The following is a 16,916-nucleotide window of genomic DNA, read 5'->3' on the forward strand; positions in this document are numbered from 1 at the left end:
ATATTAGCACCAATGTCGTTCTTAAAAACTAACATGAAATTGTCAGGGACATTCAGCTATATACAAAGACGAGACAGACAAAGTAATAATTCTGTATTAACGTGGCCTACATATTGACGCAATGATCGAACTAACTGACATGTTCTGATTCAGATCCCCTGCAGTTCATGCCAATTAGAACAATAGCAATGCTGAGTCCTCCTCACCCTACCGAGCACAAATTCAGCTGCTCTCCAGTTCTGTTCTGCATGTTTTTTCATTGCAATTGAGCTCGGAGCTGGAGATGATCTCCATACAGTTCTGTGTTCACTAGCCCGCACTTGCGTGCTAATTTACGGGTTGTGGCAAATGCTTTTCTATAGTTTATATACATGACGGCAACCTGTTACCGAGGAACCTGAGAGGTTTAAAAGCCTCACGAGCCAGGCAGGACTCGAACCTACAATCTTCTGATCCAAAGTCAGACGCGTTATCCATTACGCCACTGGCCCATAGAACATGCACTTGCACTCCACCACAGAGAGCTCTACACTGCTACTAGTAGTACACTTCCCCATCTAAATTTTCACAGCGAGAAACTTGTGTTTCCTACTATTTTTATCAGGTTTAAAATATCATCTCCTTAAAACAGAAAAAGTGTTGATGTGTCGTGCTGAAATTCCGATTGATTTTGAATTCAAAGAAAAAAGGTTTTCTTCCAAAACACCATGAAATTGTCACATCTTGCAGACAATAGGTGTATTCCATGTTGAAAAGAGAAGAAAGAAAACCATGGAGCCTTTTACAGGTGTGAGGCTTCTTCAGGTGTGAGAAGACCTCACAGTCAAAACGCTGTGTTTCCGTTCTTCTCTTTTCAGCATGCAATAAACCTAGTACTTGTTCCTTTGCAGCCGAGGCATGCTGACGTAGCTACCCAGCTGAACATCTTGCAGACTCTACAGTACTTCTCTCCTGTAGAAGTAAAGCAGGGCTTGCTGGGTGAGCTTTTGCTCCGGTAAATTAGGTCACGTGTCATGTTAAATCACTTCTTCTAAACACAACATTTGCTGGTGCTAGCTTTCCCCATGAAAAGAGACATTTCCCTTACAGTACATGACATATAGTTTTTATTCTATCAATAAGTATAGAAATTAAACAAAAGAAAAAATGGTGTCGCCAAAGAATGCACAGCTCTGTCGCCTTGGGGAGGTGTCAAGGGCATTGAGCTCCTTGGACATGAAAAGTGCCCGATAAATGCCATTTCTCATCATTTCTCTTGGCGTCAGTTCTGCTATTAAATGGGACGGAGGCAACGGGCTCAGAGAGCAGGTTAAGTGCACACCGAACGCAGATGTGTCCAAGTGTCTGTAAAAGCGCGGTGCTCCGCTGGCGCTGTTCCCTAGTGGCTTAAAGTGCCCGCCTAGTAAGCAGGCGATCCTGGGTCTGAATACCAGCGGTGCCTCTCTACGTGTCTTGTTGTGCCGAATGTCTCATTTCAGACAAACATGTACAGCTTGGTTCAGTTTAATGCAAGAATTCATTTCCTTTCTGGAATAACTTGTTTTTGAAGAAATCCATACAGCTTGTGAAAGATGAAATCCATTTCTTGGTTGTCAGTGGAAAAAGATTGCCGGCTGCAAGAAGCGCAAGTGATTGTTTTCTTTGACCATAAACCTGCAAATGTAGGGAGCACAAGTGGCTGTCAGTCTCTGTGGCGCAATCGGTTAGCGCGTTCGGCTGTTAACCGAAAGGTTGGTGGTTCAAGCCCACCCAGGGACGCATGTCTCAGTTTTTCCAATGTAAACATCATCACCGCTAAAGAAAATGGCGCAGAAGGCTCCACAGTCGAAACGTTGTGCTTCTTTTCTTCTCTTTTCAGCATGGAGTAAACCTTTGCTTGATCCTTTGCAGCCTACGCATGCTGACACAGCTACCTTTCTCTTAACGCGCCTCAATCATTATTCACCAAAACCATCAGCAGAATGTGTCGCCTCTGTGGTGATGTCATTCCTCTGCTTCACAAATGTCCTTAGTGATGGACCATTTCTTTCTGCCATTTTTCCGTAGCGGTTATTGATTGCTCCATCATTTCCCTCATACTTTCCATCCCTAGACTGAGAAAAAAAACAGAAACAGGCTGACAGGACGACAATCAAATTGCAAAAACTCATCAAAGCACTCAATAGAGTATTTGAATCCACAAGTAGCTACGAGCAACCTTGTCCTGGCTTACATGAAAGTCGGAAAATGTCAAAAAGAAAAAGATGGTGGCTTTTTCATATTTGTTCTTTCATTTTTAGTTCGTTGGCTCTTCTGTCCATTGTCCTCCTGCCTGGCTCTTGACCTGTGACTGTCTGAACGCACACCTTAGACTTTCAGGCGGGGGATTTGTCCTGAGCCTCTGTGAAAGACCCACCCACCCCCATAAATAACTGCTCTAGAAACACATGAATGCAAAACTAAACCACAGCTTAAAGAGGAGCTCCAACTCAGTGCCATACTAATGTAAACGAAGTAATACTAAGACATGTTCTTATGGATTTGTCTTACCTTCAGATATGTAATTGGATTTCAGGATTAACTTCCTCATTCAATGTAGTGGTGATTCTTTGCCTGGTCAGTACCTGGGTGGGAGACCTCCAGCGAACAATTAAGCTTGCTGCTGGAAGTGGTGTTAAGAGACTCTTAGGATCTTCCAGAGGTCTCTGTCCAATAGCACTAGTTGCCTTAGAGCTGGCTCAAACATTGCTCAAGAGTCTACCTTTCACAGATGCGCAAAGATGAATGATGGGGGTGCACGCTTCAAGGAGCCTTCCAACTGTAGGGACCGATTAGAGACGATCCGTAGCATGTGTTCGTTTCCATATACGCCCCGTGTCTCAACGGTAGGACAGAGTCAAATACTGCCTCGACACGTAACAGCGTTATATTAAACCGCAGGACTTGAGGGCTGTTTTGTTTGAATGTTCAAGGCATTGGTAAGAGCGTAGGTCAAGGGCCATTGGTGCATCTCCTGTAACTGGAGCAAAAATGCTATTCAAAGTGCAGTGACTAAAATCGTCGTCCACATGTCTCCGTTGTTGATTGCTTTCTGTCTAAGAACGTTCTGTTTTCATGTCCGAACGGGGAGACTTTATCATTCCAACTTGAAGCCACCCTTAAGTCCTCTGAGGTGTGTGTGTGTGTGGTTGCACGTATGGCGTAAAAGGTTTCTTAAACGGAGAGCGAACTTGAAAAAAGTTGCCTCCGCTGCCGCCGCCTCGCACTCCCTGTTCGATTGTAGCAAGAAGGCAGCGGCCGCAGCGCTCGCTGTAATCGTGGCCGAGTGGTTAAGGTGACAGACTTGAAATCCGTTGGGGTCTCCCCGCGCCGGTTCAAATCCTGCCGACTAAGGCGTCCTTTGCATTTGGTTGCGTGCGTGCGTGTAAAAGGACCAGCGCCGTTTCGTTTTCGCTGGGACCTTTAACACTCTAAATCGCCTGGACCCGCAGCCTGTGAAATCGATTCTTCGGCACCCACGAAGGACGCTTTGCCGCTGGACACAGATACCGATGCTTTTCTGCAACGAGCTTTCCAGCTGAATTTTCTCGGCAGCTCCGTACTAAACCTGTTCTCCATTGCAACATAGCGGAGGCTCATCACGTCTATAGCAAGGCTGTGTAGGACCGCATATGCCACAGTGACTTGTACACAGACCACATGAAAGGCAAGCAAAATACACTTTTAAAATTCCAAAGACTCACAAGGTCAGAGGAACAGCGATGACCTGAACAGATCTGTTACAGAAGTCTAGGTTGACCTTTTTAGAGCTGTAATTGCATTTTTGTTTAATAGAAGATCAAATCTACTCGCATGTACCAGCACCTTACAGTTTATTGATGTTAATTCTGTTTAAGTAATACGATTGCTAACGATGTTGGACTTTAGCCGGTGTTTTTTAGAACAAATTGCTTACACTTCTGTAAGGAATACGCAGTACGTGCCTTTGTCAGTCATTGCTCACCATACCTGTAACTTTCTTATCTAACTCACTTCCTCAAATGGTGAAGGTCCACAAACATAAATGAAAAAAAAAACCCTTGATGTAGATGAGGTGCACAAAAAAGCAGCCCCTGATAGTGTATAACACATTTATACTATTGCAGAGACACATGTAACATATATATATACTGTATATATATATGAAACAGAAATAGAAACAGAAACAGGAATCGCTTACTCACCTGGAGAATCTCTGTAGGAATATCTAGCATTTATCAATGGAAATAAAAGCTGCTTTAATACAGTGCATGTTCAAACTCAAACCCTCAGCTGCTGTTCTTGTTTGTTTTGGGACAAATTGCAACTGAGCATCGCATGAGCCGTTACATACCCTTATCTGTTAGGGAATTTCAAGGGAGGAGTTAGGTCAGAATGGGTAGGCTGCAAAACAACAAGTAAAGATTTATATTCCAAGATGAAACGTTGTGGCGGTTTTCTTATCTTTTCAGCATGGACTAAACTTTTACGTGTTCCTTATATGCTATATGTGTATATATTAGCACCAATGTCGTTCTTAAAAACTAACATGAAATTGTCAGGGACATTCAGCTATATACAAAGACGAGACAGACAAAGTAATAATTCTGTATTAACGTGGCCTACATATTGACGCAATGATCGAACTAACTGACATGTTCTGATTCAGATCCCCTGCAGTTCATGCCAATTAGAACAATAGCAATGCTGAGTCCTCCCCACCCTACCGAGCACAAATTCAGCTGCTCTCCAGTTCTGTTCTGCATGTTTTTTCATTGCAATTGAGCTCGGAGCTGGAGATGATCTCCATACAGTTCTGTGTTCACTAGCCCGCACTTGCGTGCTAATTTACGGGTTGTGGCAAATGCTTTTCTATAGTTCATATACATGACGGCAACCTGTTACCGAGGAACCTTAGAGGTTTAAAAGCCTCACGAGCCAGGCAGGACTCGAACCCACAATCTTCTGATCCCAAGTCAAACGCGTTATCCATTACGCCACTGGCCCATAGAACATGCACTTGCACTCCACCACAGAGAGCTCTACACTGCTACTAGTAGTACACTTCCCCATCTAAATTTTCACAGCAAGAAACTTGTGTTTCCTACTATTTTTATCAGGTTTAAAATATCATCTCCTTAAAACAGAAAAAGTGTTGATGTGTCGTGCTGAAATTCCGATTGATTTTGAATTCAAAGAAAAAAGGTTTTCTTCCAAAACACCATGAAATTGTCACATCTTGCAGACAATAGGTGTATTCCATGTTGAAAAGAGAAGAAAGAAAACCATGGAGCCTTTTACAGGTGTGAGAAGACCTCACAGTCGAAACGCTGTTTCCGTTCTTCTCTTTTCAGCATGCAATAAACCTATTGCTTGTTCCTTTGCAGCCGAGGCATGCTGACGTAGCTACCCAGCTGAACATCTTGCAGACTCTACAGTACTTCTCTCCTGTAGAAGTAAAGCAGGGCTTGCTGGGTGAGCTTTTGCTCCGGTAAATTAGGTCACGTGTCATGTTAAATCACTTCTTCTAAACACAACATTTGCTGGTGCTAGCTTTCCCCATTAAAAAAAAGAGACATTTCCCTTACAGTACATGACATATCGTTTTTATTCTATCAATAAGTATAGAAATTAAACAAAAGAAAAAATGTTGTCGCCAAAGAATGCACAGCTTGGACATGAAAAGTGCCCGATAAATGCCATTTCTCATCATTTCTCTTGGCGTCAGTTCTGCTATTAAATGGGACGGAGGCAACGGGCTCAGAGAGCAGGTTAAGTGCACACCGAACGCAGATGTGTCCAAGTGTCTGTAAAAGCGCGGTGCTCCGCTGGCGCTGTTCCCTAGTGGCTTAAAGTGCCCGCCTAGTAAGCAGGCGATCCTGGGTCTGAATACCAGCGGTGCCTCTCTCCGTGTCTTGTTGTGCCGAATGTATCATTTCAGACAAACATGTACAGCTTGGTTCAGTTTAATGCAAGAATTCATTTCCTTTCTGGAATAACTTGTTTTTGAAGAAATCCATACAGCTTGTGAAAGATGAAATCCATTTCTTGGTTGTCAGTGGAAAAAGATTGCCGGCTGCAAGAAGCGCAAGTGATTGTTTTCTTTGACCATAAACCTGCAAATGTAGGGAGCACAAGCGGCTGTCAGTCTCTGTGGCGCAATCGGTTAGCGCGTTCGGCTGTTAACCGAAAGGTTGGTGGTTCAAGCCCACCCAGGGACGCATGTCTTAGTTTTTCCAATGTAAACATCATCACAGCTAAAGAAGATGGCGCAGAAGGCTCCACAGTCGGAACGTTGTGCTTCTTTTCTTCTCTTTTCAGCATGGAGTAAACCTTTGCTTGATCCTTTGCAGCCTAAGCATGCTGACGCAGCTACCTTTCTCTTAACGCGCCTCAATCATTATTCACCAAAACGATCAGCAGAATAAGTCACTTTGTGGTGATGTCACTCCTCTGCTTCACAAATGTCCTTAGTGACGGGCCATTTCTTTCTGCCATTTTTACGGAGCGGTTATGGATTGCTCCATCATTTCCCTCTTACTTTCCATCACTAGATTGAAAAAAAAACAGAAACAGGCTGACAGGACGACAATCAAATTGCAAAAACTCATCAAAGCACTCGATAGAGTATTTGAATCCACAAGTAGCTACAGATGCAGCCATTCAAAATGGGTGAGGTATTTCACGGCATACCGCGACACGCCCACCGGGGTATCACGCGGTATCACGTGTGTCACGTGACTAGCTATCCGGCGTCGCCTTGTAAAACCGCCAGGGGGAGCTTAACCTCTCATGTACAGCATTCGAGCCTTTAATTTTGAACTGTGTATCACAGCATGTTAATCATCAGTCATTCAAATGTTGGTATATTTTATGAAAGCAAGATTGCTCAGTTGGACAAAAGTACACAACCTACCTTTATCAGAAATATTTATGCATCAAAGCCTTTACTGAAGATATTACTAATAGTATTAATAATGGATGACTTTGGACAAGCTGTATACTCAAAGTATAATTTCTTTAGCACATTTGTACAAGCACTTGGAATCTGTCCAAGCCATACTTTGTCAGGCATTTTGTTTTACTTCAACGGGGCATAAAAACTTCCTTGCTTTTAACAGGGCGTTTCATAATTTCTACTACGAGAATGATTTAAAATGCGACACCTATCATTCAACTAGAGCTTAAAATATCACAAGGAAAAATACACACCGGTATTCCATTTCTCCCTAAACATTGTAAGCTTCGAAGTCTTTAACTAACGTGATACCGGATACGTCAACAAGCATACTTTTAGAATTTGATTAAAAGGGAATATAATATGGAATCGCGTATCTCAAGAATTTAATAACGGTATGATTATATCCGTGTACTGCGGCAGAACTGTGTAGGGCTGTTTCGCCTGCCTGATCATGCGAGCTGTCTTGTAGCTTACTGGTCTAGGTGCGTGACTACCAACTGGTAGGTTGTGTGTTTGAATCCAGCTGCTGCTGGACTTTTCATTTTTATTTATTTATTTTTTAATCGCGTAACATAAACATATTACCGTATGCAAACTGTACTGTATACAGTATGTATATGTATATTTAATGTCTTAACTGTGCCCGTTTAATTGAATTAAAAAAAAATTATTTAACACGAACATTAAGCTGTTTACATCTTCCGCCTGAGAACAGTCACCCGTTGCTACCCAACGCAGAATGGTGATTGGCTGACACTATCTGACACCAGACGTGCTGGTGTGCTATACCAGGAAGAGGATTTCTTTCTATTCAAAACGTGTATTTTAAAAGTTTAAGAAGTAAAAACCTTACAGCGTACACAGATTTCTAAACTGATCAGGATCGTTATCTTTGTCTTATGCATAATAATGTTCACCGCTCTGTCCAGCAAATTAATAATAAACTTTATTTTATATAGCGTTTTAAACGAATAAGTAATTAGATTGCTCATAAACCTAATCACTTGCTTTTTCTTTTTATTTAGGCTCAGATTTCAACTATAGATCGTATTATTAATAACCATAATAACAACCAACCAACAAAAACAACCATATAAACATAATGGTGGTGCTGGACCTTCCAGTTTTATTTATTTATTTTTTAATCGCGTAACATAAACATATTACCGTATGCAAACTGTACTGTATACAATATGTATATGTATATTTAATGTCTTAACTGTGCCCGTTTAAGTATTGAATATTCATATCTAATTTTACCACTGAAGGGAAATCTTAACATAAACATACAGTATATGGCTGGTCTCGGTACTTTAAAGAAAAAAATACACACCAGTATTCCATTTCTCCCTAAACATTGTAAGCTTCGAATGAAACCACTAAATAAAGACATAAATATAGAAATCTTAAGATTTGTTTTATTTAATGTTGGTAGCAGGATGAACTGTCAGAGTGTATATTTTGTCGCAAAGTTGCTACAAGATGTTAACAGTGAAAAAGGTATTTAGAAATGAGTTATTTCAAGATGAAAAAGAAAACATACACGAAACATGGTTTCATTATGACCAGAATCGGTCTTGAGATATTTTTAACTTGATTTACAGTATTTGAGAGGTATGTCTTAACACCGATACTACAGTACTTAAGTACTGCTCACGTATATGTTTCTAGGTTTATATTATGCATTTCATACGGTCAAATTACTTTTGAGCAACTAATAAGAAGCGCGAAACGGTATGCGTTTTAGTTTCGTTTTGTGCTGGAACCCGTGGATTGATTAGAGATATCAAGTACATACAAGTCATTTTTTAAATGTTGTAGTTCGTCTTGAAAAAATGTTATGAGTACATCATCTATCAACAATTACACAGGTTCTGTTTCCATATTGCGGATTTTGGTTAGGTACAGTATTATCAAATCCAGTGGCGCTGTGTGTTACTTTACTGAGTCCCAATCTGTGATTGAAACCTGTAAAACCGGTTTAATTCGTCACAGCCAGCACTCTTCAGGTGTGAGGGTCTTCTGCTCAGAATGAAACGCTAAAATGTTTGTGTATATTCTAATGGTAGTGGGGGCAGGGTGTGTGGGAACAGGTTTGTTCTTCACACCTGAAACATTTTCTCTGAAAGGATTTTCTTCGAAGTTTAACCGATCTTGTTACAGCATGTTACAGTTTACTATTATTAACCATATTAATTTTAAATGCTTAATGTAAAATCTTGTAAAAATATATTTTCATTGTTCAAATATACATTAATATACATTAAGTCTGACTATCATATAATAAGTTAAATACAAAACTAAAGAAAAAATAGGGTTAAATATAATTCAAAATATTTTGCTAACAATGTTAACTGTTTATGAATAATAAAATGTATTAACTAAGGAGTAGGATGGCACAGTTGTTAGTATGTTTTTTGTTTTGTTTCTTTTTCATAAATACAACAGTAGTACCTGATGTCTCAGTGGCTTTCAAAATTAAATTATGCATGTAAACCTGTGAACTAGAAAGATAACTAAGATTTTAATACTAATTAAATGACCGCGGGCACTTCCCACCCCCTCTACATTCTCAGAGTAGAACAGACTAACCTTCTAATGAAAGACGGTCCACCCCCCACGGACAGGAAAAGTGCCCACAGGCACTTAAACTTAATATGGTCAGTAACGGTAAACAGTAACATGGTAAGAAGGAGCACGTACAAACGTTTTCGAAATAACCACATGTAAGACTCTGATCCTAAAAATGTTTAGGGAGAAAGTGGAATACTGGTGTGCTTCCAGAAGAATCAGTATGGCTCAGAGATTAAATAAAACTTCACAGACATTAACGAAGAGCATAACGCGTGTACTGTATACACTGCAAGTACTGTACAACCCAACTCTCTGCAGGAGTGCTGGCTGTGACGAATTGAACCGGTTTCACGGGTATTTTCAAAGTAGGAGGCGAGATTTCCAGCGAAAGACACCCCCTCAAAAACCCAGTAAATACAGTACTTACTAGTTAAAGGCTAGGCTCCCGACTACGGCGAAAGGAACCCTTCTTTCATTAGAAGACAATGAACATATTTTAGCCCTGAATGAATTAATAGCAAACATGGTTTACATAAAAGACATTTTTCCAAGAAAGTTTAGCCTTTGTCACTAATGAAACCACTAAATAAAGACATAAAAAGAAAAATCTTAAGATTTTTAAAATACATGACTTTGCTAAAATTTATTTGAAAATAAAAACAATTACAACCGCCAGGGGAAAGAGAGAACAGGGGAGGGATGTTGGTTTTGCATAAGGGGCGGGGCTATGGAAAGTAGGTATGTTTGGGAATGTGTAGTTACATGTTCTGGCTGTTTGTGAATTATCGTTGTTGAGTATGGAGTGTTGAGGTATTGATTTTGTGTAATGCTTTATGTTGAAAATTGAGGTGGATTTTGTTTATGATAAACAGGATAAACTGGGATGGGAGGAAGGTTTGGTTTTGCATAAGGGGCGGGATTATGATAATTGGAGGACTTTGCGAGTGTAAAATGGTTTGATTATTTGATTTTGTATTGTGGTCGTTATCTATGTTTTTGGTTGGTATTATGTTTATATGGTTGTTTTTGTTGGTTGGTTGTTATTATGGTTATTAATAATACGATCTATAGTTGAAATCTGAGCCTAAATAAAAAGAAAAAGCAAGTGATTAGGTTTATGAGCAATCTAATTACTTATTCATTTAAAAAGCTATATAAAATAAAGTTTATTATTAATTTGCTGGACAGAGCGGTGAACATTATTATGCATAAGACAAAGATAACGATCCTGATCAGTTTAGAAATCTGTGTACGCTGTAAGGTTTTTACTTCTTAAACTTTTAAAATACACGTTTTGAATAGAAAGAAATCCTCTTCCTGGTATAGCGCACCAGCACGTCTTTTTTCTCCAATCAGAGGGGTGTCAGATGGTGTCAGCCAATCACCATTCTGCGTTGGGTAGCAACGGGTGACTGTTCTCAGGCGGAAGATGTAAACAGCTTAATGTTCGTGTTAAATATTTTTTTTTAATTCAATTAAACGGGCACAGTTAAGACATTAAATATACATATACATACTGTATACAGTACAGTTTGCATACGGTAATATGTTTATGTTACGCGATTAAAAAATAAATAAATAAAAATGAAAAGTCCAGCAGCAGCTGGATTCAAACACACAACCTGCCAGAAGGTAGTCACGCACCTAGACCAGTAGGCTACAAGAAAGCTCGCATGATCAGGCAGGCGAAACAGCCCTACATAGCTCTGCCGCAGTACACGGATATAATCATACCGTTATTAAATTCTTTAGATACGCGATTCCATATTATATTCCCTTTTAATCAAATTCTAAAAGTATGCTTGTTGACTCCGGTATCACGTTAGTTAAAGACTTCGAAGCTTACAATGTTTAGGGAGAAATGGAATACTGGTGTGTATTTTTTTCTTTAAAGTACCAAGACCAGCTATATACTGTATGTTTACGTTCCAAAATTAATATCGTTTATGGCCTTCACACGCGTTACAGTATGCTCCTATTCTTTTTATGCTCAGCTACTAAGATTTCCCTTCAGTGGTAAAATTCAATATCTACAACGGGCACAGTAAAGACGTTTACAGTAAGTCTTTCTACGACAGACCAACGGACCACGAGTGCCCATGTCGGTCAACCAATCACGCACCGCGGTATCGCGTGTCATCTTACCTGCGGTACGTGTCTGTACCGCTTACTTTGAATGGCTGCATCTGTACGAGCAACTTTGTCCTGGCTTGCATGAAAGTCGGAAAATGTCAAAAAGAAAAAGATGGTGGCTTTTTCATATTCGTTCTTTTATTTTTAGTTCGTTGGCTCTTCTGTCCATTGTCCTCCTGCCTGGCTCTTGACCTGTGACTGTCTGAACGCACACAGTAAAATTTCATGTGGGGGATTTGTCCTGAGCCTCTGTGAAAGACCCACCCACCCCTATAAATAACTGCTCTAGAAACACATGAATGCAAAACTAAACCACAGCTTAAAGAGGAGCTTGTCATGACCGCCAGGCAGTTAAGACCAACTCATAAGCGATCTAATCAGCACCAGCAGTGGGTGATTATTAACAAACGCCGCCGCACGAGTTTACCCACCTGCACACACTCCACCTTGCGGTACGCAGTGCTATTTTTACCATCTTTACCTGCTTCCCGCTGCTCGGTATTGAGTCTGCTCCTTGAGAGCTCTACCTGGCGTTTTTCCATTACCTCGTTTATTCTGGATATTGGACTCCCCTTCTGCCTTTTCAACTTTGGACCTCGCCTCTCACCTCGGACTGTTTGCCACCAGTGTTCTCCCTGGATTACGACTTACCTTACGCCTCTTGACCACGAAACAAAGCAAAGCAGAGCAAAACAAAACGAACAAACGAAAACCCTCACATCCCGCACTTGCATATAACGCCGTTACGTGCCCAAGCGGTATTGTATGTCATCCTAGCACTGCACCCCGGGGCGTACGGTATATGGGAACGAGCACACGCCACGAATCGTTTCGAATCACTCCCTACAGCTGTAAGGAGCTTTGAAGCGTGCACCCCCAACATTCTTCTTTGCGCATCTGTGAAAGGTAAACTCTTGAGCAAACTCTGAACCAGCTCTAAGGAAACTAATCCGATTAGACGTTACTTTGACTCATCCTTTAAGGGACCCTTGTTAATTGGAGAAATCAATGATTTCGAATGAATTCTGTATGCGTTAAAAGACAGCTATACACAGAAAACATGCAGGACACTGCTCATGATGTTTCCCGAGCCGAAACACAGTGCGTTTTTCCAAGCCATTTGACAAAGCCCGCCCACTGAAAACTGCAGCAGATCGTGCAAAGGCGTTCAACTTTGTAACTACTGCACGCACAGGAAGCAGAATAAATTCCTCTTTTCAAACTGTCAAAGGTTTGCTGCAGGACATCGCACAATCTCTTTTGAACGGGGACAAACGATTTCTTATGGGGCGCAGTAAGTACAGACGTTTATAAAGCTCCACTCATGCCGACGATACAGCATGAAGAAGCGCAACCTAACGTTTGACAGACAAAAGCCGGGCGCCGCTACAAGCAATATGAAATCAAACTGACAGCACACGGCGTTTCGCGCTGACTCAAAAGTGATCTCGACAGACGCTGTTCTCTGCATAACGCTGAAAGAGCTAAAGAGCGTTTCTGTTGAAACGTAACAAGCTCGTTTCTTTCTATCATGATGTCACCATGACAAAATCTGTCTTTAAACACCTTGCTCAGTCTCTGACGAGACTGTCAAAAATTGCTTTCGCCGATTGTATTGCAAACCGGCGGAAGGGGGGTATTGGGAAAAGTTTTCAACTAGTAATAATCGCGCCTCGGCTAAACCTCACAGGCTACGATACTGCCACTGCGCAAAGCTGACGGTTGCCAGGCAACCGCGGGGATCCTACGGAAATCGTTATCAATCGTCTCATGGCATGTCGTTGCTGTAACGCTTCATATTTGTCGTCTTCTTCTTCTAGCTTGAGGTTTTGAAGAATTTCATGACAGACAAGGGCTCCGTCGGGAACAAAGGGCGTTGTGAGAAAACCGTTGCTTATTTTCAGCAGCAGAAATACAACCCTTTAAATACAAGATGACAGAACAATGACGAAGGGCATGCCGGGAGGAACTCATGCACTACAGAGGAAAGGGGGCGGGCACGTACAGTTCACATTCAAGCCACAAGTACTCTTCTCGGATGTTGCATAAACAAATCCTAACGTCCTGAAAGCATTGCAGCATGTTTGTGTCCCACTTCCCGTGGTTGCAGGACTGACACGAACGGACAAACACAATTTGTGGCGTTTAGCGTGACATAGTCTTGCAGGCATCGTGCTGTCTCACTGCAATACTATACCGCTGGAGGAAACAGCCCGGGTTCGATGAGCCTTGGAATGTGACTAGGAAAGTGAAGCCTTTTGAAAGAGGTAAAACACTGCTCAAAGGAACTGAGGGAGAATCTTACAGGGGATTCTGAGCGGTGTCTAAATAAATAAATTCTTCAGTGTCCGCGGATGGCATTTTGCAGCTTGAAACAGATGTCGACGCTTTTTGAACAGAGCACCAAAAAAGCGTCTTTTTTGAAGGTACAGGTATTGAGCATTGGTGGTTCAGTGGAAGAATTCTTGCCTGCCAAGTAAGAGGCTCGGGTTCGATTCCTGGCCAATGCAGTGGCTTTTGCATGCTCACCACTATACCACCAACACACGCCCACAGGATCCCAGCAGGACACCACCAGAGAATGCTCACGATTTCGGAAGCTGTCTCCGGGATGTTCTGATTCCACACATCCTGAATAAATCATGATATTGTTAGTTGCTGTAGCTAGACGTTCAAATGAGTTTCATGGCCAGATGGACTGTTTCCTCCAGTGGTATAGTATTGCAGTGAGACAGCACGATGCCTGCAAGACTATGTCACGCTAAACGCCACAGATTGTGTTTGTCCAAATTTGAACTTTCACAAAAGCATGCTAGCAGACAAATGCGCCTCAGAGGACTTAAGGCTGGCTGTTATATGCTGGAATTACCTTTTTTTGACGCTCTTACGAATGCGATGTCAACGAAAACAGAACAAAGCACAATAAAACCCTCAAGCCCTGCAGTTGGATAGAATGCCGTTACACGTCCAAGCCGTATTTGACTTCATCCTACCATTGCAACACGGGGCGTATATGGAAACGAACACACGCTACGAATTGTCTCTAATCAGTCCCTACAGTTGTAAGGCGCCTGGAAGCATGCACCCCCATCATTAATCTTTGCGCATCTGTGCAAGGTAAACTCTGGAGCAGTCTTTGAAACGGCTCAAAGGAAACACGTGATTGATTCCATTTGCATCTGGGGTTCATATCTTATTTACATTTAATTCAAGGGAAAGGCTTGGGTCAGTTTCAGACGGCCTCCAACAGCGAGATTCAAGCGCCCCACCTTCAGCCCAATCTGCGCCACCAGAACGCCAACGGCTCCTCTGCGCTCCGGGGTGCGGTTGTGACCCCGTAACCTAAAGTGTTGGTGGCAGACAAATGGAGACTAACAGGTGACGTCCTAGGACATGACTACATTGTGACACTCGGTGGGGATGGTGACCATTGCTTGGAAAAGAGTGCGAGGCCTCTTTAGAAAAACATTTTGTTAACAGGCATTCTGCCTCAGCCTAAACACCTATAGCTTGAAAAGCGCATGCTATTAGACAGGCACCTCTGCAAGACCTTAAGAGTCTCTTAAACTAGTGATAGTAAGGTGTTCCCAATGGGCGATGTTCGGCTTTCAAATCATCTCTCCTTGGAAGCGCCGAGATGCAGCTGTTTAAGGCTTAGAAGCACCTGACTGTTTCACTACCTAGCTGATCACTGTCAGTCAGGGAGCTCAGAGGTGAAAAGCCTGTCTGAGAGACAATTCGCCGTCGATCAGTTCAATATGTTCCGTACCAGCTCGGCGCACCTGAGATCATCTTGGTAGCCGTGTAGCTCAGATGATTGAGAGCGTGTGTGTGTGTACCACCGTGATTGGATGCCGGTCCTTCTCAGGTCACAGTAAACCTTCTGCTGCCTAACTTCCCTTATTTTTGGGGATCCCTTTGAAAAAGCAAAGGAAAAAAAAACTGGCTCTTCATCAGCGTGATCAACCTCACCCAGTGTGGCGCAGTGGCCTAATGGCTAAGGCACTGGCACTCTAAGCCAGGGATTGTGGGTTCGAGTCCCATCTGGGGTGCTCCTGTCCCCTTTTGAGAGTACAAATGTCCTTGCAATTTGCGAAGCTACAACCCCACCTTACTCAGTGAGCGGCTCTGCTTTTCTCTCACATACAGTTGGAAGAAAAACTTTTGTAAACAGCCCTTCGGAATGATGTGGATTTCTGCATGAATGGCTCCTAACATGTGATCTTATCTTTATCTAAGTCATAATAATCAATAAAGAGAGTCTGATTTAACAAACAACACACGCCCAACATTTGACATTGCTGTTTTAACAAATGTTTTAAACAATCAAGGTCATTGATGGAAAAAGTACGTGAACCCTTATATTAAGGAGCTAGTGGAACCTCCTTTATTGACAAAAACCTCAACCCCCACTTTCTGTAGCGGCTGGTCAGACCTGAGCAGCGGTTAGGAGGTATTTTGGCCTATTCCTCTATGCAAAACTGTTTCAGTTCATGTATATTTTTGGGATGTCTTGCGCTGAACGGCCTGCTTCAGATCATGCCACAGCACTTCAATGGGATTGGGGTCAGGACTCTTACTTGGCCATCCCAAAATACGGAATTTCTTCTGTTTCAGCCACTCTGTTGTTGATGTACTCCTTTATTTTTGTCATGCTGCATGACCCAGCGTCTTTCGAGTTTTAGATCACAGGCAGACACCCTGACATTCTGCTGTAGAATTTCCTGATACATCTTGGAATTCATCGGTCCCTCGATGATTGCAAGCCGTACAGCCTCCGCCATGCTTCCCAGGTGGGATGAGGTTTTGGAGTTGGTATGCAGTGTTTTGTTATCTCCAAACATAACGCTGTGCACATTTACCAACAAGTTCAACTTTTGTCACGTCTGTCCACAGAACATTGTTCCAGGAGTTGCTGTGGAACATCCATGTGGTCTTTAGCAAACTTGAGAGGGGCAGTGGTGGTTTTTTTGTTGGGGAGAGCAGTGGTTTCCTCCGTGGTGACCTCGGATGATCACCACTCCTGTTCAGATTTCTTCTTATGGTGGACTCATGAACACAGACGTAAGACAAAGTCAACCACCTGTTCGCTAGATCCCATCCCCACTCAGCTAGTCAAAGATTCCCTCGAAGGACTGGCAGGACCTATAATTAGTATGATGAATGCATCGCTTGCGTCAGGCGTTGTACCTGATCAATTTAAGGTAGCAGTTGTTAGACCGCTCCTTAAGAAGTCAAATTTGGATCCACA

General features: G+C 42.2%; 5 non-coding genes across 5 annotated transcripts; 2 read left to right on the top strand and 3 right to left on the bottom strand.

The window, feature by feature from the left end:
- Positions 1-418: 418 nt before the first annotated feature.
- On the bottom strand, positions 419-491 carry trnaq-uug (transfer RNA glutamine (anticodon UUG)). Its single transcript has one exon. It is a non-coding gene; the product is annotated as a tRNA-Gln (tRNA).
- A 1,193-nt stretch (positions 492-1,684) lies between these two features.
- On the top strand, positions 1,685-1,758 carry trnan-guu (transfer RNA asparagine (anticodon GUU)). Its single transcript has one exon. It is a non-coding gene; the product is annotated as a tRNA-Asn (tRNA).
- A 3,173-nt stretch (positions 1,759-4,931) lies between these two features.
- Positions 4,932-5,004, bottom strand: trnap-ugg (transfer RNA proline (anticodon UGG)). The gene has a single exon. It is a non-coding gene; the product is annotated as a tRNA-Pro (tRNA).
- A 1,140-nt stretch (positions 5,005-6,144) lies between these two features.
- trnan-guu (transfer RNA asparagine (anticodon GUU)) lies at positions 6,145-6,218 on the top strand. The gene has a single exon. It is a non-coding gene; the product is annotated as a tRNA-Asn (tRNA).
- A 7,022-nt stretch (positions 6,219-13,240) lies between these two features.
- Positions 13,241-13,382, bottom strand: LOC138236489 (U4 spliceosomal RNA). Its single transcript, XR_011188663.1, has one exon. It is a non-coding gene; the product is annotated as a U4 spliceosomal RNA (small nuclear RNA).
- Between the last annotated feature and the right edge of the window lie 3,534 nt (positions 13,383-16,916).

The sequence above is a fragment of the Lepisosteus oculatus genome, unplaced genomic scaffold (genome assembly GCF_040954835.1).
Source record: "Lepisosteus oculatus isolate fLepOcu1 unplaced genomic scaffold, fLepOcu1.hap2 HAP2_SCAFFOLD_90, whole genome shotgun sequence".
Classification (NCBI taxonomy): domain Eukaryota; kingdom Metazoa; phylum Chordata; class Actinopteri; order Semionotiformes; family Lepisosteidae; genus Lepisosteus; species Lepisosteus oculatus.